Here is a 26755-nt window from a genome sequence, read left to right as displayed (position 1 = left end):
ACTATGGTACAGGCTGTCTCCACTCTGGCTGCGGATGTCAGGGCAGCACCTAGATGTGTAAGGCCTAGAAAAGTTAAGAAATTCTGATCACATTGGTCGCACGAGTGAACACATTTTGTCACTTCATGATCTGAAAATATATTCACTTTCACTGAATAATGTGCAATGGTGTCTTTCAGCTTAATTTACAGGCAACTCATATGCCTGCATCTCCCCACCACTAGCAGTTCAGCTGCACGCAGCCAGCCCATGAGTGATTCTGGATGGAGATGTGTGTGTGTGGCAGAGCCTTTCGGAGCCTCGTGCTAGCACTCTCCCACGCACCCAGATCCTTCCTCCATGATCTCAATGTCCCAAGCATTTTCAATACTGCCTGCTGGGGTTTGCTTTCAGTTGTTCTTCTGAGCTGACCTCCATCTCTGCCCACCCACTGATCTCATTCCCACGCAGCACCTGTTCCCGCCCGCCACGAGTCTCCTTTCACTTTTGGATTTGCAAGCATGGTGCGCTTAACACTCTTCTTCAGGTCCCCCATCCTTTCCCCTCCCCCGGTCACCCATGTCCTTTCGCCCACCACAGTTGACCCCTCCCCAGCATCAACTTCCACCTCCCCACCGTCACCTACCAGCCGCAACCCTTTTCTTTGGGGGAAATCCAGGTGAACGTGCACATGCCATACCTTTCCAAAAATTCCACCCCCATCTACATTCACTTCCCCGACCTCCTCCTTCCCAGCCCCAGGGTCCGTGTCTGCCGCAGAGTCCCCACTACTCACCCTCACTGTCTCTTCTACCAATACTGTCTTACCCTTGCCCTCCCACTCCGCCGCCTCACTCTGCCCTCTGTCATTCTCACCATTCCCTCCTACCATGCCCAATGTCATTTCGCTCCCCAGGAGACAGTCATCGACTCCACAGACCCTTCCCTTGCATGTTCACCTAGACATCCCCTCCTCCAGACTCCTTCCCCCCTTGCAGCCCCTTCCCCCCCTTGGAACTCCTTCCTCCCTTGAAACTCCTCCCCTCCTGGACTCCTTCCCCACCCACGAACGCCACCCCCCTGGACTACTTGCTCGCCCCTTACTCCTTCCCCCTACAGCCTTACTTCTTCCTCCACCCTTACTCCTCCCCCTCTCCAGACTCCTTCCTCCCCCTAGACTCCTTCCCCTTTCCAAACTCGTTACCTCACACCTTCCTCCCCCCTTACACCTACATCCTCAGTTGCCATATTATTCCCTGTAGCCCTCTTCTCCTGCATACTCCCTCCCTCCCTCCCAACCTCACCTCCGACACCTTCATCTCCGACACCTTCATTTCCCCCCTTCCAACTTCACCCCTTGACACCTTTGTTCCTCCCTCATAACCTCACCCCCTCAACACCTTTGTTTCCTACACCCCCCCCTCCCAATTGCACATTCCTCAACACACCTTTCTCTCCCAGTCAAACTTAGTCCTTTCTCTCCCATCCCCCGGTACAAGTTCCTCTCCCACTCACAGCTGGACTTTCCTCTTCACCCCCTCAACAATCAACTGTACAGACCATGGCCAAGGCACTGAAGTCACAAAGCATACCCTCAATGGTGATTTTCCACATTCTGTGAGCTGCTTCACGGCGTTGCCATGTCCATGAGAATCCACCTAGCATGTGATGGATGTTCTTCCAGGGTCCCGTTGCTGTCAGGCTCTGGTATCTTCCGCTCCTTGGATGCCCGCAATGTGAGCAAGGCCTTGACGATAAGTCGCGCCTTCTGCATGTCACACTTGTGAAGACAAGTTGTGCACCGGCATGTTTTCCTGTCGATGTGGGCAGCAAATTTGATGTGGGGGGATGGTTCCGGCGAGTTGGGCTTACATGATATGCAGAAGTATTACAATGAAGTTCCCAACATCCGACGGCGGGAAATGTGACCTGCCATTGAAGGGTAGAGCGGACGATTGCAAATGTGTTTTGCGATTGCATGAAACTGATTTTTGGCCTTCCTGCCATGTTGTTCACTCACACCCGTTATGATGCCTGCTGCCAATGGGAGTGGACGATCCGCCCATTGTATTCCTGCAAATTGTCCTGATGAGTGTAAGATGAAAAGCTTTGACAAAATGTCTTTTTTTTCAGCACTACTCAAGTTCTGTACTACAAAACACCTATCCCCAAGGAGTGTTGTCATGGGCAATTACCTTCTTGAGCCAGCAATGCCCAGCTCCTTTTTACTGACAGGTTACCAATGTCCTGGGAAACGCGTGCAGCAACTGTTACATTTAAATAGGCTCCCAATGACATTATGGAAGCCTAGTTTAAATCTGAGAATGAAGTGTACTGCCTCACAACGTTGGGACACCTCATAGCAAGAAACTCATACTGTAAAAATTGGCACCGGGCAGTGTGAATTGGAGACACATAGCCCACTTAAAATTTGTTAATCACCACCTCTCACCACCCTGCCACCATCCCTCTCCCACCTGTCGTGGTGGGGGATAATAACAAAGACAGAATGTGGGACTGGGGTCATCTTTAGCTTGGAACAGAGTTCCAGGTTCCCTTCACTGATGGACATTTTGTGAGGTTTGTTAGGATTTATACAAACTAGCAGTTTCCATGGTCATTTTTTTCCTGGTGCAAGCACTAAATTACCTGGTTTATTGAATCTGTATTCTCTATAATTCTATGGAGGCTGATTGCTGCTTTTCACTACAATATATTTTCAATATCTACTATGCAACACAACTTTATAACGATATGTCAGTACCTAAAAAGTTCATAAAAAGTACCAAGATAGAATGGGATAATAGGTAAATGGACGAAAGGACAAGATTGAAGTCAATGGAAAAGGCTCCCGAGAATCATGTACAGTGTAAAACAGATTGCTGATTCACTATGAGCCCATTACACACATCTGTCCTGGCAATCTCACCCCACAAATCCAGCTCACAGTAAACTTTCATTAGCAACCAAATTAACAGAACTAAAGCCATGATTCCACCCTCTATTTGCAAGATAATTATGGATGACAAAGGCCAACTAGCCCAGTTCATCTCATCCATTCCAAAATGACGTGCAAACATATGTATTATGAGCAGGAGTAGGCCATTCGGCCCCTTGAGCCTGCTCCACCATTTGATAACGTTGCCTACATTATACCAGTGACTAAAACTCAAAAGTACTGAACTGGCTGTAAAGTGATTTGAGACATCGTGAAAGGTGCTGTATAAATGTGAGTTTTGTCTTTCATTACACCTGCATGTAGTAGGCAGCGTGACTGTAGCAATGGTGAAATTGAAGGCCCAATGCTGATTATCTCAGGATAATTAACCACAGAGCAATCAACTAATGTTAGGAAAGTGGCTACAATTAAATCACTACATTTACGAAACTATTCAACTCTGTAACTGATCTCCCCACCAATGACACCTCCATTCTCCCACCAACACCCACTCCAACCCACCTCTAACATCCCCTCAACTTCCCTCTAACCTTCCCCTAACCACCCCTAACCTCCCCACAAACTGCACTCAAACCTCTCCTCCAACCTCTTCAAACACCCCTAACACCCACTCCAACCTCTCCCAACCTCCTTCTAACCAACTCCCAACCTGCACTCAAATCTCCACTCCAACGTCCCCCCAACTTCCCCTCCAACCTCCCCCAACACTTTCTCCAACCTCCCCCTCGACCCATCTCCCCCCAACTTCCTCCTACCAGCCTCCAACACACGCACACACACACAAACATACACATATCCACATACACACGCATCTACACACACACACACACACAACAACGAATTGTTTCTAAAATTGTAGGGATTTCACTTACTATTTTTCAAGCAAGAACATTCTCCTGACAGTTGCTGCACTGCTGTTGACCTTTGGACAGCTTTGGTTTTCTGGCGGGCTTTAAAAAAAAAAATCGGACCCACAAGGCTGCCTGAAGGCCGGAAGCAGCAGCGCAGCAACTCTGTTAAATTGAGACTGGCTTTAAAAAGATTGGAATTCTCTGGTTCTAATTTTTTAAAGCCGGTCTGCGGCTCTGGCTGCTCAGTCTGGACGACAAGAAACTCTATTTAAAATACAGAGCCCAGGACACCCCTAGGCCCAGGCCCAAGTGTTTGGCACCATCTGCACCCTCCTCTCCTGTGCCCGGCACATGGCACACAAAACTCACTTATGTTGACCTGATGTCGGCAACCACTGAAATATGATCATCTGCACAACTATGGCTTAAAAAATTCTTTCACCTTCTTGGTTCTAATTCATATTATACATCCCCCACAAGTTGTGCAAGTGCTCCTCATCTACTGGTACAGAAGGAGGCTGAAAACTCCTCAGAAGAGATCGCTCACTCTGAGAAGCACCTCCACATGTCTCAAAAACACCCTTCAGCTCAGATACACACCTCAGTGGGGCCTTCAGGACAGGTAGTTGGGTTTGTAGTGTAATGGGTTAATAGAATAGTTATGCTAATGAGTGATGTAGATGATGTTGTGTCGGTGATATCAGCAGTCATGTGCTAGACTCTCTCTTGAGGTGGATGGAACGCTCTGCACTCAGGAGGGACATACCTATTCTATAACCTATCTTATATATAGTGTTAATAAATCAGTTTAAGTGTAAGTGTAAATCAGTTTAAGTGTAAATCAGAGTAAGACTACAGTCTATCTAGGGAAGATAGGTCACTCATACCAGCAGCCAGCAACCATGCCAAAAATACACAAAGCAGGGTTGTCACATGGTGAGCCACACATCACAAATGAGCAGGATCAGATGTTGGAGACATGGACAGTACTGGAGAGTCCCCATCAGAGGGTATAGGACATACAAGTGTTGGAGACAGGGACAGCAGTGGAGAGTCCCAGTTGGAGAGTGTAGGAAGCTCTAAGCTCTGATCAACTGGACACAGATGCTGGATCTCAGGGATAATTCTAGAACCGCAACAGAAAATATGTGAGGTTCCATTTGCATTTCGAGAGACACTGTGCACCATTGGAGAGAGATTGAGGAGTCTGTCTCTAGCATGATACCATGATCACAAGAACACAAGAAAGAGGAGCAGGAGTAGACCATATGGCCTGTTGAGCCTGCTTCGCCATTCAATACGATAATGGCTGATCTTGGGCTTCAACTCTATTTTCCCACCTGGTCCCCATATCCTTGAGAGATCAAAAATCTGTCTATCCCAGCCTTAAATATATACAACAATGGAGCATCCATAACTCTCTGATGTGGAGAATTCCAAAGTTTTGAATTAAGTAATTTCTCCTCATTTCAGTCCTAAATAATCGGCCACTTATATTGAGGCTGTGCCCCTGTGTTTTAGATTCCTTGACCAGCAGAAACAATCTCTCAGAATCTACCCTTTCAAGTCCCTTCAAAATCTTTTGTTTCAATGACATTGCCTTCATTCTTTTAAAGTCCAGAAAATATAGACCTAATTTACTCAGCCTCTCATCATAGGACAACCCCTTCACCCCAGGGGCCAATTGAGTGAACCTTCGCTTTACTATCTCCAAATTAAGTAAATTCCTCCTTAAATATGGAGACCAAAACTTCACACAGTACTCCAGATGTGGCCTCACTAAAGCTCTGTGGCAAGACTTCCTTATTCTTGTATGACAATCCCCTAGCAATAAAGGCCAACATGCCATTTGTCTTTCTAATTGGTTCCTGTATCTGCGTGCTTTCTGTGTTTCCACACCCAAGTCTCTTTGAACATTAGCATTTACAATTTGGCACCTTTTAAAAAATATTCTGCTTTACTATTCTTATGACCAAAGTGAATAACTTCACACTTTCTCACATTATACTCCATCTGCCATCTTGTTGCCCACTCACTTAACCTGTCTATATGTATTTGCAGCGTCTTTATGTTCTCCCTCCAGTTTACCCTTCCACTTAGTTTTGTATCTTCAGCAAACTTAGATACATTACTCTCTGTCTCTTTGTCTAAGTCATTAATATAGATTGTAAATAACTTGAGGTCCCAGCACTGATCCTTTTGGCACTCCACTAGTCACAGTCTGTCAACTTGAAAATACCCTGTTTATGCCCACTCTCTGCTCCCTGTCCGTTAACCAATCTTCTAACCATGTTAATACATCACCCCCAAGTCCATGAGCCCTTATCTTGCCTATCTTTTGAGTGCCACCTTATCAAATGCTTTTTGGAAATCCAAATCTTGTATGCTACATCTATTGGTTCCCCTTTATCTACCCTACTAGTTACATCAAACAGAATTTCCCTTTTGTAAGACCATGTTGAATTGTTCTATTCATACTATACTTTTCTAAGTGTATTGTTAAGACTTCCCTAATAGATTCCAGCATTTTCCCAATGACAGATGTTAGGCTAGCTGGCCTGTAGTTCCCTGTTTTCTCTCTCCCTCCTTTCTTGAAAAACAGTGTTACATTTGCCAACTTCCAATCTGCTGGGATGGTTACCGAATCTAAGGAAATTTGGAAAATCATAGCGCATCCACTACCTCTGCAGCTATCTCTTTTAGAACCCTAGGGTGTAGGCCATCAAATCCTGGGGATTTGTTGAATTTAGTCCCTTAAGTTTCTCCAATACTTTTTCTTTGCTGATATTAATTACTTTAATTTCCTCATTCATTTTGGCCCCTAGGTTACCCTCTCAGATGTCTCAGACCTTTGTGTTGATGTCCACCTCCATGGAAAGAGTGGCCACTTGCTTACAGCCTGCGACACAACAGGCAACTGAGTGCATTCTTGCCCTCACTGATGGCCTGAATTTAACGACAGCGGTGGTGGCATTGATGGTGGGCCAGAAAGCTGCAGTTTCTGCAGTTAGTGCCTGTTGCAAGGGTGTCATAATTCAGAGCACAAGAGGGTAGCCTTGGGTTCTACACTTCATTATTCTTCACATATTCAATGTCCAATAGGTTGTCTTCAAATGGGGTGATCGTAACTGCTTCATTCATTTGCATCATCTTGTGATAATGACCAATGATTAAGTGGAATCCGAGTTCGTACAGAGACTTTTCAGGCTGGTTGGCGTCCTTTCTAATCACCATATCAAGATACCAGGCTTTTTTTATATGCAAGTCCCATATGGTCTGGAACACTGTGCTGTGCCATTGAAGAAGGATGGAAACTAGTGTTTGGCAATCTTACGCAATTCAATTGCCATCAATTAACAGTCTGGTGTTAAGGCTTCTGTCCCTTTAAGGGTGAAGGTCCCACCTCCAAGAGCTGTGAGCCAATCAGAGGGTCAGGAGCACAACAGCCCCAGTAGCACCACTGGGAGCAGTGGCCATCCCTGGTACTGTAGCTGGCCTGGACCAGCAATGATCAAGGAGGACCCAGAACTCAAGTGGGTCAAGCTGGCCAGGGCCAGTCAGGCAGGCCCGGGAGGAGGAGGGGCCATTGTTGAGGGCTGTGGAGTGTTCTTTCTGAAAGGCTGGCTCTAGTTGCCGGGGAAGCGCCCTCCAAAGTTTGCATGATAAGGAAGGCCCTGCCGCCCCCAACCCCCTGAGCCCTCAGGGAGGCTGCTGGCTTTTACGTAGCGTAGATCCCCCCCAACCCCCTCGTGCCCTCAGGGACGCTGCCAGCTTTTACGTAGCATAGATCCTCCCTGCCCCCTGCCCCATTTATTGGCCATTTAGGGGCCTCAACTGACCTCTGGGCAGGAAAGCTGTTCTCGACCTTCCCCACCCTTGACTGAATTGCAGTGAGCCAGGAAGGCAACATTTTCCCCGCCGTCTCCCCCCACCCATCACTCTGCCTCTGAACCTGCTTCTGTGGGCTGATTTAAATTCTGCCTGCAATCTGCCAGCTTAAACAGGATGAAGGAAGACCTCCTCTTGACCATTCAGTGCCTGACTGAAGTGCAGCAAAGTGCTTCCCAGCTCTTGGTTAGCAGGATGGGCCATGAGATGGATGATGGAGGAAGGGAAGTGGGGCCTCTGCTCAAGGTGCTCTCTCTGTGCCTGTCCCTCAGTCAGAGCCCTGCATGCTGCCTCCTATCCTGAAGGCCGAGTCTGCTGCTGTAGACCAACCTTTAGCCATAAGAACCCAAGCAGACAAAGTAGGGGATCGAGCAGCCTACCTCAAGCTTTGCTGAAACCACAGGTGTAGTACCAAGTAGAAGTTATAACAAGGGAAGAGAAAGACTTTGTAGGTTTGCAAAGGAAATCACGTGTTTGAAAGTGTGTTGATTTTTATTGTCAAAGTTTACGCACCACCCAATTTATTTCAAATCTCCATTGTCTAGTTATCTCCATTGTCACAGATTTCCCCAAAATCGATTGCATGTTGATGCCAAACACAATGCCATGGCATTACGAACTCGAGTTCCACTTGATCATTGCTCATCCTCACGAGATGATGCAAATGAATGAAGCAGTTATGATCACCCCATTTGAAGATAACCTATTGGACATTGTATATGTGAAGAATAATAAAGTGTAGAAACCAAGGTTACCCTCTTGTGAACTTAACTTTTATGCCCATTCAGCCACCGGAGTAATTATTGAGCATCTACAGGCATCTTGAAGTGGGGTTTAACTGCCTGAACAAACTTGGGATGTACTACAGCACTTGGACAGGAGGGGGTTTAGGTGGCTTAAATGTGTTGAAGACCAGAAGCTTCATCTGTGCCTCCTCACTCCGTGCCCTAACTGCTGGACAACTCCTTCACCATTTGATGGATGCAGCAACAAAGTTTGAGTAATGACTTCCTCCATTCAATTGTAGGTGATTTGAAGCCGGAACCTGCTAATAGAGGTGCATGCTGTCTCTTAAGGGTTAGGCCTCCATACCAACAATTTGAACAAATATAGATCCAACTTGCTAAGAGCTTGTGTCACTAGGAGCTCTGCTATAGATGCTCTTCAGGTTGCCATGTGCTCCATTGAGGACTGCAGCTCCAATGGGTGCTCATCCAGCACTACAAGCATGCAGTTGGTGGACTTCTCTACAGTTACCATCAGACTTTTCAGGCTGGTTGGCCTCCTCTGTAAACACCACATCAAGATATCAGCCTTCTTTTATATGCAAGTCCCATATGGTCTGGAACACAGTGCTGTGCCATTGAAAAAGGATGGAAATTAATGTTTGAGACAGTAGATCCCTACTCCTCCTCTGTCACTACCACATGTTCCTGCGTACCCATGTTCTGTGATTCATTCAGTGCACCTTCCTGTAATCCCCTGGGTTGAATGGGTCTGTGCTGATGATTGTGACAGGTGAGATTGAGTTAGATAATATTTGACAAAGTGCTTATTTCTTCCATTTGTGTAGGAGCTCAGGTTGCCTGGCACAGTTCCACCAAATGAATGCAGCAATTATGATCACCCCATTTGAAGACAGCCTGGACATTGAATATTTGAAGAATAATGAAGTGTATAAACCAAGGCTACCCTCTTGTGCTCTGAATTATGACACCCTTGCAACAGGCACTAACTGCAGGTGAACATAACTTTTATGCCCATTCAGACATCAGAGTAATTATTGAGCATCTACCCCAATTCATCCATTTACTGCTGCCTTCGCCCAAATCCCCCACTTACTGATGTCTTCTGCCAAGTCCCCCATTTACTGGTGCCTTGCTCAAAATGCCCCATTTACTGACGCTCTCTCCCAGTTCGCTCAATTACTGTTGCCTTCCCGTAATGCCTCTCTGTATCAGTGCTTCCCTTAATTCACCAATTGGTCAAGGGCAGCGAAAGCATCTCCTACCCACTGCAACATCAACTTCACATGCTACTCAAACCCTTAACACACACTCACCAGCAAACCTTACCTACCAAAACTCTTATCTAACATTCATGTGCGCCACTTAACTCTAACACCTTTTCCATTGTTGACAGCCCAACACCCACCTCTCGTAGCTCCAACATACTTTAAGCTATTCAGCTATGACAGACAAGTTCCTCAAGCACATTACAACAAATTCAATGACACTCTTCCCTCTCTTGCAGAACAAGGTGGCACATAACAGGAGGTATCAGTAGAGAAACACTGAGGGACACAGACACAACTCCAATTCCAGAGTTTCTTGGAGGAGATGATGCTGCAAATTATGAGCATAGTGGTAGCTGAGGTCATTGCAACTGACGCTGCTGAGAACACTGAAGATGATGGTATGTTCCTGTCTTATGCATCTTCTCAAATCCCACTTACACCCTCGCCCCACAAACATGAATGAGCTGTATGCAGGCCGGGGGAAGGGATGACACCTGTGCCATTCCCCTGGAGATGAGGCTGTAGGCGAGTTTTGCCGATGGGGATGGGAAAAGCTTGATAGGCATAAACACTGAGATGCTTGGTGCATTGGCAGGCCTGCCAGAAAGCCTGTTTTCACTGTCAAGTAGAGAGGAGGGGTCCGGCTCCAACTTGGCACTGGGCTTCACACTGAGTTTGAAGCTAATCTTTACAGTGTGGAAATGCTAGGCAACTTCATTAGAGCATTTGTGGACCTAGCCGTGATGCAGCATCTAGAGGCCAATATTTCAGCTTCCATTGCAGCACAGACAGAAGCTACCTAAAGTCTGAGTTCTGCAGTGTAACTCAGATTGAGATCGTGAGATCCATGCTACCACAGAATGCTGTCATACAGACTGAAACTGCAATCAACATATCTGCAAATAGCGGTGCTGAAAAGGATATGCAGACTCTCATAACAGTCCAGCAGATTGCAGAAGTGCTGCCCAGGGTGAGTCTCAATGGCTCTATGGTGCAAGAACCTGCTATCCTCTCTATTAGGAGAACAACATTCATTCTCCCACCACTGCCACTCTGCCAGTGCCCCTGCTAATGCTTCTCACCAACCCAGATGGTTGCTGTGCTGAGGTAGTGCAGCCCAAAGTCGGGTCCCCCAAGGCTCAGAATTGCTTGCGGTTACCAAGCAAGGCCATCTGCAGTCATTCCCACTGAATGTCAGCAACCATTAAAGGTGCCTTTGGCTGTCCTACTGTTCTAAGTGCTAACCCGGCGGTTGCAGCATAGCTGGGGGGGAAAGCTACTGACTTTCACTGCAAGATGCCCTCAAGAAACTTGAGGTCTAGAAGGCCTGGCTTCAGATTAATTATCTTGGTGTGGGAGGCAACAGTGGTAACTGGCTGACTGAGAGGCAACAGCAAGGCCAGTGGTGGAGTAGCAGCAGTGGGAGCACATATGTTGTCATTCTGAGAGGGGGCAACAGGTTTGTGCTTGATGGTGAAACTGCCAGTCCCATGAAGCAGCACCTCACCAATCCAAGTAATCTGCTGGAGCACAGATTGCTAGACTGCCCTAAGACCCTGCATGTCCCTTTGAGCACTGAGATCTGCAGAAATGATGGCAGCAGTCTGAGCTTGCATTTCTGTAAGGAAAGATTTCATGATTTCTGTTTGAGATTTTACTGCAGATTAAACAGAATATTGTAGATGTTACAAGGTTTTTCTCAACATAATTATCTTGTTTTGTTAGTTATGAAAGTCATAAAGAGCAATATGAACAGTATAACAGACTCAGTAATGTTGATGTGAAGTCAGTTGGAATAATTAAATTTAATGCCATTAATAGATTTTCTGTGGCATTGTTTCAAAGGTAGTCAGGGGCCTGGATCCATGTTCCTGATGGTCACTGAGTCCCAATTTCAGGTCCTTCATGGTTGTCCCTCACTGATCAACTACTGCCAGTCTTTGAGTTTGGTGTTCGTACCCTGTTCTGTCTTCCTATGCAACTCTTATCATTGATAGATCTTCCATGGCATTGCTCAAAAGTAAGCAATTAATGCAGCAGGGCTTTGAGAAAGGTAGGTCACATCTGACTAAGCTAGTAAAAGAAATCTGAAGAGGTCGCTGACATGGTGGAGAGTGAGTGTCTATAGATGTTGTCTATTTGGACTGCCAGGGGCATCTTTTAAGATTCTGCACAGGTGATTTTAGACTCCTTGTTATTCTAGTACATCCAAGCTATAAGTGACTTAATTGTCTTCTGTGGATCCTTTCATGACCGAAGAGTCCGATGCAAGATCGGCATGGAAGTCCACAGAACTGTCAGTTCATGTTGTTGTTGTTGGTGCTTTTGCAGCTGCACCATCTCTGGACTTCCCCTGGATATTAGGTTTGATGTAGACTGTCCTCAAAGCATGCTGGACCAAATTTCAGTCCTTGCTACTACATTGGCCAGTGTTTTATGCAGCACATTCCCAAGAGAGGGGTCTGCAATGCAGAAGTTCATAAGGCTCGTTTTTAGAGTGTCCCTGTACCATTTGTACTCATGTTGTACATCATGTTGTGTGGCACTTCCGCCTTGCTAAACGGGATAGATTTCAAACAGATCTAGCAACTCAAGACTGGGCAACCATGAGGCACTGTGGGCCAGCAGCATCAGCAGAATTGTACTCAACCACAATCTGTAACCTCATGGCCCAGAACAACCCCTGCTCCTCCACTATCACCAAGCCTGCTTCAATGAAGAGTGCAGGGGGGCATGCCAGGAGCAGTACCAGGCATACCTAAAAATGAGATGTCAACCTGGTGAAGCTGCAATATAAGACTACTTGCATGCCAAACAGCATAAACAGCAAGCGATAGACAGAGCTAAGCGATTCCACAACAATCAGATTTAAGCTCTGCAGTCCTGCCATATCTAGTCATGAATGGTGGTGGACAATTAAACAATTCACTGGAGGAGGAGGGTCCACAAATATCCCCATCCTCAATGGGGAGCCCAGCACATCAGTGCAAAAGATAAGGCTGAAGCATTTGCAACAATCTCCAGCCAGAAGTGCTGAATGGATGATCTATCTTGGTCTCCTCCTGAGGTCCCCAGCATCAAAGATGCCAGTCTTCACCAAATTCAATTCACTCCGCGTGGTATCAAGAAAGGGCTGAAGACTGGATACTGCAAAGGCTATGGACTTTGACAATATTCCAGCAATAGTACTAAAGACTGTGCTCCAGAACTTACTGTGCCCCAACCAAGCTGTTCCAGTACAGCTGCAACACTGGCATCTACCTGGCAATGTGGAAAATTGCCCAGGTATGCCATGTACACAAAGAGCAGGACAAATCCAACCCAGCCAATTGCCGCCCCATCAGCCTACTCTCAATAATCAGTAAAGTGATGGAAGGGGTCATCATCAGTGCTATCAAGTGTCACTAGCTTAGCAATAACCAGTTTGGGTTCTGCCAGGGCCACTCAGCTCCTGACCTCATTACAGCCTTGATTCAAACATGGTCAAAAGAGCTGAACTGCAGAGGTGTGGAGAGCGTGACTTCCCTTGACAAGGCAGCATTTGACTGAGTGTGGTATCACGGAGCTGTAGTAAAAGTGGAGTCAATGGGAATCACGGGGAAAACTCTCCGCTGGTTGGAACACAAAGGAAGATGGTTGTGGTTGTTGGAGGTCAATCATCTCAGTTCCAGGACACTGAAGGAGTTCCTTAGGGTAGAGTCCTAAGCCCAACCATCGTTAGCTGCTTCATCAATGACGTTCCTTCCATCATAAGGTCAGATGTAGGGATGTTTGCTGATGATTGCAGAATGTTCAGCACCATCCGTGACTCCTCAGATACTGAAGCAGTCCATGCCCAAATGCAGCAAGACCTGGACAATTTCCAGGCTTGGGCTGACAAGTGGCAAGTAACATTTGTGCCACACAAGTGCCAGGCAATGACCATGTCCAACAGAGAGAATCTAACCATTTCCCCTTGACATTCAATGGATTATCATCGCTGAATCTCCCACTATCAACATCTTGGAGTTTACCATTGACCAGAAACTGAACTGGACTAGCCATATAAATACTGTGGCCACAAGAGCAGTTCTTGACTCCAGGAATCCTGTGGCGAGTGACTCACCTCTTGACTCCCCAAAGCCTGTCCATCATCTACAAGGCACAAGTCAGGAGTGTGATGCAATACTCTTTACTTGCCTGGATGAACACTTCTCCCTTCGAGAACCTTTCATAGCCTGACATCCTGAGCCATATCCCCCTTTCTCGTAGGTTCTGAGGGAACATGTTTCACCTGTACCGTTGCTACAGACCTAACAGCCATTTCCTTTTCTGATGCGACATTTCCTGAGGATTCCTCAGGCGTTCCTACTACTGCCATTTAGTCTCCCATTTAGTTTCCAGCAATCTGCCCGAGGACCTTGTTACAATGGAAACACTTAGGCCTTCAAATGTCACTTCCACCCTCAGCACCTTCTTTTCTGGTCTGAGGAGGAGTTTTTGGGGAATTCCCAGCTGTCCCTTCTCTTCCCTGGCTACTTGCCTTCCTTTCACATTCCCACCTTCTATCCTTCTTGGGTTTGAGGGGGTGACGGAAAAAGGGTTTGGATCTATTGACAGCTCAGAGTCATCAGCCATCTCTGCTGCCTGTCTAGCAGTTTTTACCCTCTGATCTTCAACTTGGGTTCTAACTACTGAAGGAAGTGAATATTTAAATTCTTCCAGGAGAAATATTTCCCTAAGAGCTTCATATGTTGTCTCTGCCTTTAATACCTGTATCCAACAGTCAAAATTACTTTGCTTTACCCTCTCACATTCAATATGTCTGCCCAGGCTGTTTCCTTATGTTTTGAAATTTCTGCCTGTATGCCTCAGGGACCGACTCAGATATTCTAAGACTAGCCTTTTTTTTACTTCATCATACTCAATGGAAAGCCCTTCTAAAAGTGATGCATAAATCTCATGATCTCAATCCACCAACCTACTCTATGGGAGCAATGTCCAGACTTCTTTTGGCCAATTCATTTACGTAGCTACCTTTTCAAAACAAAATAAAAATTGTCTCTACATCCCTTCCCTCAAACTTTGGGAGGACTTGCACAAATTTAAACATTTCCTTATGTTTTGAAATTTCTTCCACTAGGCTTTAGGTTGGAGGTGGTCTTATCATCATCAGAACCTTCATCAGCATCTGGGACCTCTTGCTTTAATGCCAGCCTTTTAAGCTGGTATGTCCTTTCTCAGTCCTTCTCTCTTGCCCTTGGCGGTTGTTCCTGCTCTCTTTCCTCCCTTGCTAACTTCTCTTTCTGGAGGTCAAGTTTTTGCATTTCCAATTCCCTTTCTCTTTCTTTCTTTTTTACTCTCTCCTGCTTTTCTGCTTGCTCCCTTTGAAATGCTCCCTCTCTTTTGTCTCCAATTCAAGTTTCTTCCATTTGCAACTGAATCTTAGCCAATTCAATTGACTCATCCCATGGAGAATGTGATCTCTCTGGTATCCCTTCCAATTTCAAATGCTGTGCTATCACCTCTGCTATGTCTGCTTTCCTAGCCCCAACGGATGAATCTAATTCCAACTTATCCACCAATTCTATTAGCTTATCTTGGTTAATTTTTGAAAACCAGTCAGGGTTACATCTTCCATCTTAGCAAGCTCCAAAGACATTTTGAATTTCAACCCGTATAATATACTTCACAGCAACTCCAATTCCTATGTCCAGTACCTCAATACCTCCACAAACTCATTTTTTAAGGATTCACAGATCCCACCAAAAGTCAGGGATTTTCAACCCCACAAGAGATCCCACCTTATTATGATAATCCTGGACAAGCCCCCACTTTGTTATGATCCTAGCTGATGTTACTACTGGACATGTCAGATCCCTTAGGTGGAATCTGGCTTGATAGATCCTAATTTTTATTTTTTTGTGGAGGGCGAACAGAGTCACAGAGTCTGCTGATGTACTTTTAACAAAAGAATAAAACATTCATTAAACAAGGAAAGGATGAATTATATTACGCTACTCCTTCACCCACAGCCATACCTTTACAGATATATACAGATTTGTAAGAATAACACAAATTATAGAAAACCTATCTTATACTCTAGTGTTCACAGTAAGTATACAGTCCATGTAAACCAATAGGTGACCTGTGATCAGAAACACCACATTCTGAAACTAAGTGACAGATGCCACCCCAAATAGATGCTATGGATCATTCATCAACTCCCCCAGATGCTTGTCACACTGTGAGCCAATCCGTCTTTCTCCCGAAGGTTCCCAATCCCAACACACGAAGAACTTGTTTTGGGATCTTCTCTCAAACAATGCTTTCACTTGGTCATCTTCCACAAGGATCCAGCTCCAGGATTCCAACCTCTCCTTTAGATGTTCCTTTCTCCTGGATCGCCATGTACATTCAGGCTTTGCCTTCCATTTACTCTCTGTCAGATACTCAGCCATGCCAACAGAACACCACTGCTTCACAGGCTTGTAGTAGGGAGTCACCAACCTTTGGACATCTCTTCAGATCTTCTGGCTTCTCCTAAGCCTACTTTGCCTTGAGTCTACTTCCTGCAGCTTTCTCTCTTTAATTTGGAGCATTTCCCTTTGCTCCTTGCTTTCACTTCCACTGAACAGGATTCCTGTTCTTATGCCTTAACTTAACTATCTTCCCGGGACTTTCTTTTGTCCCCACTCCTTAGTTTCTGGGTCTTCCTTCTGGTCTTTTGGGAAATCTGCTCTCTGCAGTTTCCTTTCCTGTCCAGCTTCCTCAACCTGTGGTATCCACAGACCAACTGAACTCAAATTGCTTTTCTATTTCTCTCTGCCTCTCTATAGGCCTCCTGTTGGTAGGCAGCAGCACAGTTTTTCCTAGTTTGTTTTAACTTCCCTAAACTACTAACCCTTTTTGAAACATAGCTCTCCACTTCAAGGGTTGTAGAACCTCACTAAAATGCAGGTACACAAACAAACCCATAGAGTTGCAGGCAACATCTCACAGAGAAAAACTCGAAATGAAACTAGACCCAGGTTTCACCTTTTTAACCCACAAATAAAACATATGAATTAAACTTAAACTTAAACTTAAAGCTATAGTTTATTAGTAACACCAAGCAATACAAATATAACTTATTTAAAAGTAACTCTAGTTCCTAACATCAAGGGGTATGAATCAAAAATTGAGTTAAGATAGTTTAGGTACAGATCAACTATGATCTAAATGAATGATGAAATACGCTTGAAGAGTTGAATAGCCTACTCTCGTTGCTGTAAACCCATACAATAATTAACACAAGAAGGCAAAGAATCCCATCAGCGGTGAACACCCACATGAGGATCCGGCACCACATCATCCATCTCTCAACGCAACTGTGAGTGCCCTCTGTCCTGCTTTTGACTGTGCTGCCATGCACTAATTATCCCTACTTTGGTTCACAGGGAGCTCTGCCAAGCGACCGACACCCTCAGACAGCCAGTCCCTCAGCTCCACCCAGGTCCTCACCCCCAGCCAAGAGGACACCTCCTCCATTGAAGAGCTGGAAATAAGCAGCCTGGAAGATCCGTCATAGCACTTACCCACACCCTCCACCAGCACAGATACACACACCTCGGTGGGACCTAGATCTAGAGCAGGTTCAGGTTCACAATCTGGTGGTCACCGCACGGACACGTGTGCGCAGCAGGAGGAGCCAGGTTCAGCGAGCTCCCCAGCACTCAGAGGACTATTGGGGAAGAGGCATTGGTGAAGTCCGAGTAAGATGGCGATCCTCTGGATTTGGCCTTCTAACTCATCATGGAGAGTGAGCAGAAGGCGGGGGGACATTATGCAGAACTATTGGAAGCTCTCAACAGAGTGGCATGTGAGTCGGAGGAGTGCGTCCTCCTGCTCTCTGATGAAGTGGTGCCCACCTGTGCGCATATGGAGATCTCCATGGGAAGGATGATGGACGCCTTGGAGATCCTGGTCCAACAGAATGCAGAGATGTGCGCAGACCTGCACTCCATTGCAGTAGCCATGGGTGACTTCCTGCAGTGACAATGTGAGAGGGAACCAGGGCACCTCGATGTCCCTCCAGGTACTCCTTCCCATCAAGGAGTCAGGCCAGGACCCTCGGGCACCTGAAGGAGGGGAGGAGCGGCAGCTGGACATCGGTGTATCACCTATTCAGGAATCTTATAGGCTGTCCACTCCCTCCGAGTCCTCTTTGCTTTTGACCCCCTCAACCTTGTTCTCTGTCACCGCAGAGGGAGCAGCTGGCCCATCACGAGACTCTTTTCACTTTTGAATTCGCAAGCATTGTGTGTTTAATATTTATCTTTAGCTCTCCCGTCCTTTCCCCCCCACACCAGTCACCCATGTCCTTTCCCCCATCACTGTCGACTCCCCTGGCATCACCTTCTACCTCCCCATCATCAGTGGATCTGAACACTGCAGATCATCGATAGTGCTGGGTACCAGCGCTCAGCTCTACAGCATCCCAAACCCAAGAAACATATTCACTATTTCATGAGGACATTGAAGAGTTGGAATCATCCCCCACCAAGAAAAGGGGACACAGAGAAGGCAAACATCCTCAATTCTACTCATTGCTCGGGTCCTGTTCTCTGGCTGATTACCACATGGAAATCTGTTATTACTTTCTAGCTCACTCTGTCATTATGACCTAAATGAAGCCCAAGGGTGTTTGTCCAAGGCTTTCATCAAGGTGAGGGTCTTTAACTGGATGAGGGAAACCACATGACATCACAAGGGAAGTCTCAGCCGTGCATTGTGCATCATGGAACAGACACCACAACAGGTTCGTAAACTGGGTAAATTTGAGACAGGAGGCTGCACAACCAGTTTTAGTGATGGCAATTGAGCTTACCTGACTCTTAGGGTGGAATCGTCCCACATTTGCACTAAGTGCAGTAGCGGGTGGGTAAAGTAACGTTTTACCCGTTGGCTGCAATGACTGCTTCTCATGCCGTATCATCCCAAACCTGCCATATTAATTATGCATTCCTGGGAATCATGCCATTTCGATGGCGGGTGTGCTCCGATTCACCCGCCACGCTGTCACCTCACCACTTCAAATAGTGTATATGTTTCTTCAGTTTGGGATGCTGTAGAGCTGAGCACTGGTATCTAGCACCATCAATGATCTGGAGTGCTCAGGATCTATTGATGTTGGGTTGGTATCAATAAGGCCGGGGAGTTGATCAGCGCTGGTGGGGGTATTACATGGAACTGAACAGTAAAGTAGAGCCGCGTACACACCCGTCAGTGCTTCCAGGCCAGTACTGCTACAAGTAAGACATGTCTTTGAAAGGCAAGAAGACTGCAGCTCCCAGGTTTAGTGATGTGTCCCTTGAGTGCCTTTTGGATGTTATGGAGGCCTGCCGTGATGCTGTCTACCCTGGCTTTGGCCGCAGGAGGGGCAGCAACATTACCGCTCCGGTTTGGTAGGTGATGGCAGTGGTGAGCTGTGCCAATGCAGATAGAGGATGAATGATCTCATCAGTGTCACCAGGGTAAGGAAACCACCTCATCACTCAAAACTCCCATACTCACAAGCCCATCGCACATTCACTGGCATCTCACTCACTGCCAGCTCAATCGACAATCACCACTCACTCTTTCACACACACCCTTACATCTCCATCTGGCCTCATCTGCTCTGGAGACTGTCTCCTCAGCCCTCACCATCTTGAGGCCACTTGCACAGATCAACAGGTGCCCCCACACACACTTTGGGATACCCTCCTTCCCCAGTACAGCCCTCATCCTGCAGCCTCTTCCCTTGCTTGAGGCCACTTCTCCACATTCCCTAAGTAAGCCCTAGCCCTGCAGCCACTGAAAAACCACCCACATATGGTTGATCTGGAAGGAGGAGACCTGCCGCGAGACTCCCTAAAAGTAATGTGGTGCTGTCTGTGAAGCCTGGCGCTGATGACTGCGAGTGCTGACCGAAGCAAGGTAGGCAAACAAACCTTGAAGTCCTGAGCAAAATGCAGCCAGCCAAGTGCACGCCTTATACATGCTGTTGTGAAACACGTCAGCTTGTTTTTCCGCCAACGTGGGTGTATGATCCAGCGGGGGGAGGGACAATTCCGAAAGGCTGGCCTAGTAATGATATGCAGATGCATTAAAATGAGATTTCCGATGACCAATGGTAGGAAACGTGGTCTGCCACTGGTGGGCTGAGTGGTGATTGCAAACTGCTATCATGCCATCGTGAGACCTATTGCATCATATTGTCTGCTCAGGCTTGACACCAGCGGGCACGGAAAATCCCCGCCTTAGGGCGGAATCATCACGGATTTGCACTAAGTGCAGTATTGGGCGGGTAAAAGGACATTTTAGCTGTTGGCTACAATGGTGGCTTTTCACGCCGTATTGTCCCATTCCTGCCTCATTAATAAAGCATTCCCAGGAAACACACCATTTCACTGGCACGCCGGCACCGTGCTGCTTCCTCATGCTGTGCATCATATTTAAAGTGCTGCCACGCGCACATCTGTCAGTGCTCCCATAAGACCATAAGACATAGGAGCAGAAATTAGGCCATTCGGCCCATCGAGTCTGCTCCACCATTCAACCATGGCTGATAGTTTTCTCAACCCCATTCTCCTGCCTTCTCCCCTTACCATTCAAGAACATATCTATCTCGGTCTTAAATACACTCAATGACCTGGCCTCCACAGCCTTCTGTGGCAATGAATTCCATAGATTCACCACTCTCTGGCTAAAGAAGTTTCTCGTCATCTCTTTTCTAAAAGGCCTTCCCTTTACTCTGAGGCTGTGCCCTCGGGTCCTAGTCTCTCCTACTAATGGAAACATCTTCCCCACGTCCACTCTATCCAGGCCTTTCAGTATTCTGTAAGTTTCAATCAGATCCCCCCATATCCTTCTAAACTCCCTTGAGTATAGACCCAGAGTCCTCAAACGTTCCTCATATGTTAAGCCTTTCATTCCTGGGATCATTCTCGTGAACCTCCTTTGGATCCTCTCCAGGGCCAGCACATCCTTCCTGAGATACGGGGCCCAAAATTGCTCACAATATTCTAAATGTGGTCTGACCAGAGCCTTATAAAGCCTCAGCAGCACATCCCTGCTTTTATATTCTAGTCCTCTCGAAATAAATACCAACATTGCATTTGCCTTCCTAACTACCGACTCAACCTGCAAGTTAACCTTAAGAGAATCCTGGACTAGGACTCCCAAGTCCCTTTGCACTCCAGATTTCTGAATTCTCTCCCCATTTAGAAAATAGTCTATGCCTCGATTCTTCCTACCAAAGTGCATGACCCCAAACTTCCCCATGTTGTATTCCATCTGCCACTTCTTTGCCCATTCTCCTAACCTGTCTAAATCCTTCTGCAGCCTCCCTGCCTCCTCAATACTACCTGTCCCTCCACCTATCTTTGTATCATCTGCAAACTTAGCCAGGATGCCCTCAGTTCCTTCATCTAGATCATTAATGTATAAAGTGAAAAGTTGTGGTCCCAACACTGACCCCTGCGGAACTCCACTAGTCACCGGCCGCCATCCTGAGAAGGACCCCCTTATCCCCACTTTCTGCCTCCTGCCAGACAGCCAATCTTCTATCCATGCTAGTACCTTGCCTCTAACACCATGGGCTCTTATCTTACTGAGCAGCCTCCTGTGCGGCACCTTGTCAAAGGCCTTCTGGAAGTCCAAGTAGATAACATCCATTGGCTCTCCTTTGTCTAACCTACTCGTTAACTCCTCAAAGAATTCTAACAGATTTGTCAGGCATGACCTCCCCTTGATGAAACCATGCTGACTTTGCCCTATTTTACTATGCATTTCCAAGTATTCTGAAATCTCATCCTTAATAATGGACTCTAAAATCTTACCAACGACCGAGGTCAGGCTAATGGGCCTGTAATTTCCCGTCTTTTGCCTCACTCCCTTCTTAAACAGGGGGGTTACATTAGCGATTTTCCAGTCCTCTGGGACCCTCCCTGACTCCAGTGATTCCTGAAAGATCACCACTAACGCCTCCACTATCTCTTCAGCTGTCTCCTTCAGAACTCTGGAGTGTAATCCATCTGGTCCAGGTGATTTATCCACCTTCAGACCATTCAGCTTTCCTAGCACCTTCTCCTTGGTAATGGCCACCATACTCACCTCTGCCCCCCCGACTCTCTTGAACCCTGGGGATGTTACTCGTGTCTTCCACTGTGAAGATTGACGCAAAGTACCTATTCAGTTCCTCTGCCATTTCTTTGTTCCCCACTACTACTTCTCCAGCGTCATTTTCCAGCGGCCCAATGTCCACTTTTGCCTCTCTCTTACCCTTTATATATCTAAAAAACTCTTGCAATCTTCTTTTATATTACTGGCTAGTTTACCCTCATATTTAATCTTCTCCCTCCTTATTTCTTTTTTAGTTGTCCTCTGTTGGTCTTTGTAAGCTTCCCAATCCCCTGGTTTCCCACTGCTCTTTGCCGCATTGTATGCTTTCTCTTTAGCTTTTATGCTGTCCCTGACTTCCCTTGTCAGCCATGGTTGCCTCGTCCTCCCTTCAGTATGCTTCTTCTTCCTAGGAATGAATTTTTGCTGTGTTTCCCAAATTACTCCCAGAAACTCCTGCCATTGCTGTTCCACTGTCTTTCCTGCTAGGCTCATCTCCCAGTCAATTCTGGCCAGCTCCTCCCTCATATCTATGTAGTTGCCTTTATCCAACTGTAATACCGTTACAGCTGATTCCAGCTTTTTCCTCTCAAACTTCAGGGTAAATTCTATCATATTATGGTCACTTCCTCCTAAGGGTTCCTTCACCTTAAGCTCCCTTATCAAATCTGCCTCATTACACATCACTAAATCTAGAATTGCCTGTTCCCTAGTGGGCTCCACCACAAGCTGCTCCAAAAAGCCATCTCGTAGACATTCCACGAATTCCTTTTCTTGGGATCCACCACCAACCTGATTTTCCCAGTCTACCTGCATGTTGAAATCCCCCATGATCACTGTAACATTGCCTTTCTTACACGCCTTTTCTATCTCCTGGTGTATCTTGTGCCCCACATCCTGACTACTGTTCGGAGGCCTGTACATAACTCCCATTATGGTTTTTTTACCTTTGCTGTTCCTCAACTCTACCCACACTAATTCTACATCATCTGACCCTACGTCATTTCTTGCTATCGATTTAATTTCATTTCTTACTAACAAAATAACCCCACCCCCTCTGCCAACCTGCCTATGTTTTCGATAGGATGTATATCCTTGGATATTTAGCTCCCAGTCCTGATCCCCTTGCAGCCATGTCTCCGTGATGCCCACCACATCATACCTGCCAATTTCAATCTGCGCCACAAGCTCATTTACCTTATTTCGTATACTGCGTGCTTTCAGATACAACACCTTCAGTCCTGTATTTCCCGTCCCCTTTCTCATTTCGTCCCTGTATCTGAAGTGCTTGAAGTTAGATTCCTAGCCCTTTCTATTTTGTGTTCTGGAGACTTTAATAACCTCTCCTGGGCTCTCCTTTTTTTTCAGTTTTTCCATAATTTTCCATGAAGTTGAATCCACCCCCCCACACGCTAACCTGCTGCTTTGTTTCCCATTCGTCATACTTCTTGGAGTTTTACCCTTCCCTCCACCCCACTTTCTAATTTAAAGTCCTGTTGACCACCCTATTTACCCTTTTTGCTAGAACATTGGTCCCAGATCGGTTCAGGTGGAGACCGTCCCAACGGTGCCGATTCCTCCTTTTCCAATACTGATGCTAGTGCCACACGAAATGGAACCCCTCTTTCCCGCACCACTCCTTTAGCCTCGTGTTTACTTCCCTTATTCTCGCGTCCCGATGCCAATTTGCACGTGGCTTGGGTAGGAATCTGGAGATTATAACCCTTGAGGACCTGTTCTTTAATTTAGTTCCTAGTTCCTGATATCCCCAAACAGGTCCTCTTTCCTAGTCTTACCTATGTTATTTGTCCCGACATGGACCACAACAACAGGATCTCCCCCTCCCTCTCCAATATCCTTTCAAGCCAGTCAGAGATGTCCCTCACCCTGGCACTGGGCAGGCAACATACCATGCGGGACTCTCGATCCTGCTTACAAAGGATGCTATCAACTCCCCTAAATATAGAATTCCCTACAACTACCACTTGTCTTTTGGCTCCCTCCTCTTGAATGGCCTCCTGTGCCACGGTGCCATGGTCAGCTGGCTCATCTTCCCTACAGCCCTGTTCCTCATCCACACAGGGAGCAAGAACCTCGTACCAGTTGGACAAGCTCAAGAGCTGAGGCTCCTCTGTTCCTGAACACAGGATCTCTCTACCTGCCTCATTTGCAGTCACACCCTGCTGACCCTGACCATTGACCGAACTTGAGGTACTTAATCTACCGGGTGTGACCGCCTCCTGAAACAAAGTGTCCAGGTAACTCTCCCCCTCCTGGATGTGCCGCAGCGTCTGGAGCTCGGACTCCAGCTCATCAATTTTGAGCCGGAGTTCCTCCAGCAACCAACACTTGCTGCAGATGTGGTCACTGCGGCTCGCAATAGGATCTGCCAGCTTCCACATCATACAGATGCAACACATCACCTGCCTAGCCATCTCGACTTAGATAATTAATTTATTAATTAGCTTTGCAGTGGTTTTTTTTCAAATTTGGTGCAGATTTCCTACCAACCAATCAGGTCACAGCTTTCCTGTGATGTCACTTTTTCAGTTTTGGCTTCAGTTACTCTGTGCCCCAAGGTCACTGCTCCTCCCTCCGAGTCTGCTCCCTGGAGACAAGGCCGCGAATCCCTGAGGTAAGTTCTTTGACAGTGGGTCCTCCTCAATTCCCTCCTGAGTCGCGGTGACTTCTCCCAGAATGCTTCAGTCACTTCTCACCAGTGCCCTCTGTTGGATGCTCTTCTTCCTGTTGAGTGCAAGAGTCCTTCTCCTCGATTCCCTCCTGAGTCGCGGTGGCTGCGGTGCCTTCTCCCAGAATGCTTCACTCACTTCTCACCAGCGCCCTCTGTTGGATCCCAGCCCAGGACTGCTACAAATAAGACATGGCCCTGAAAGGCAAGATGACTGTAGCCCCCGATTCGGTGACATGTCCCTGAGTACGCCTTTGGAGGCCATGGAGGCCCGCCTTGATGCCCTCTACTCCCGCTCTGGTCGCAGAAGGGGCAGCAACATCACTAATCCAGTTTGGGAGCTGGTGGCAGCAGTGGTCAGTGTCAACGCTGCCCACCAGAGGTTGGCCATCCAGTGCAGAAAGATGATGAATGATCTCATCCATGCCGCCAGGGTAAGTGAACCATCTCATCACTCTAAACTCACACACTGACAAGCCCATGACACATTCAATCTCACTCACTGCCACCTCAAGGGACATCACCACTGACTCTCTCACATACACCCTCACATCTTCATCTGGCCTCATCTCCTCTGGGGATCGCCTTTTCATCCCATCCATGGCTCCACTCAGCACACACACACACACCTGGCATCCTTCTCATTTGGACGGGCATGCGCCTTCCTCACACTCTCTTCATCTGCCTTAATGCAGGACAATATAGTGCACAATAAAAGGGAGGAGTCCCAGGCTGAGGCTGGAGTGCTGGACATCAAGGTCCTCACTTGCTTCAAAGACCACATGTTAGAACTGGCCAGAGAGGGTGTGGACCATTCCTGTGGTGCCAAGCATCCATCATGGAACAGATCATCCCTCTGGCAACTCAACAGTGAGTCCACTGTTCTGTGTACTGCGGTGGCCATGCACTAATAATCTCCACTTTCTCCCATAGGCACATCTGCCACATCAGGCAACCTTGGCCCTGACCCCAGCGCCGAGGGCACCTTGGATGAGGACCCTAAGGACAGCACCCTCAAAGACCCATCACAGCGCTCACCCACGCCCTCCACCAGGGCATATACTCACATCTCGGTGAGGCCTACATGAACAGCAGGTTTGGGTTCACCATCTTGTGAGCACAGCACACAATCTGGCCCACAGCAGGCGGAGGCAGGGACACCCGAGGTTGCCAGCACTTGGAGGACTGCTGGAGGTAAGGGTCCTGCTGAATCCGAATAAGATGATAACCCTCTGAACTCAGTCCTCAGTCAGTTGTTGAAGTTGCAGTGACAATCATGGGGACAGCAAGAAGGGATGACATCTGCACTCTTCATCCTGGTAGGATGGCGGCCGCCATGGAGACCTTGGTCCAGGACATCGGTCCTGCACTACTGCACTGGCTGAGCTCCATTGCTGACGCTATAGTTGGCCTCCAACAGTGTCAATGCAAGACGGGTGCGGGGCAGCTCGATCTCACTCCAGCTTCCCCTTCTCCTCAAGGAGTCGACCTGGGCCCTTAGGCACCCATAGGGAGGAGGATCAGCAAGTGCACTCAGGTGAATTTGCAAGTGTCTGGCCCATCGAATCACCTCTTCTTGTGATGCCAGCAGCTCCAGCTCCACAGGCTGGGGAGGGTGCCACTGTCACACAGCAGGACCCCAACAGCAGGCTGGGGCCCACCAAGTCTTGGCCCTCCAGAGGTCATCACGAGCTGCCTCCAGCTCTGCTGTGGATGTCGGGTGAGCACCAAGACATAGTAGCAGGGTTAGGAAGGTTAAGAAAATGCAGCTGCACAGTCTGGGCACGGGTGTTAATCACTTGTACATGATGTTCACTTTTTTAGTAAACTCTGGAGAATGTCTCCTTGTTTTGATGAGCAGTGTTCATGTTGCTCAGATGTGAAACCTTGGTCCCTACACAAGATAAAGGCTGGTGTCTCAGTCCAGGGCCTCTTCCCTCTGCTTTGTGCAACCTTCCCAGCACACTGCTCTCACAGTCACTGGACACATTAGTCATGTCTACACCTCGATGGGGCTTATCATGCTTGACAAATCTACTAGAATTTTTCGAGAATGTAACTAGTAGAGTTGATGAGGGGGAGTCAGTGTATGTGGTTTATTTGGACTTTCAGAAGGCTTGCATTTGTGGTCATCTTCCGAGATTCCATAGACTCTGGATCTGTTCCCACAGATTGGAGGGTAGCTAATGTAACCCCACTATTTAAAAAGGGAGGTAGAGAGAAAACAGGGAATGATAGACCAGTCAGCC

This window comes from Cetorhinus maximus, chromosome 3 (genome assembly GCF_964194155.1).
Source record: "Cetorhinus maximus chromosome 3, sCetMax3.hap1.1, whole genome shotgun sequence".
In the NCBI taxonomy this organism is placed as follows: domain Eukaryota; kingdom Metazoa; phylum Chordata; class Chondrichthyes; order Lamniformes; family Cetorhinidae; genus Cetorhinus; species Cetorhinus maximus.
The sequence above is the reverse complement of the archived record's forward strand: the minus strand, read 5'-3'. Positions refer to the sequence as shown.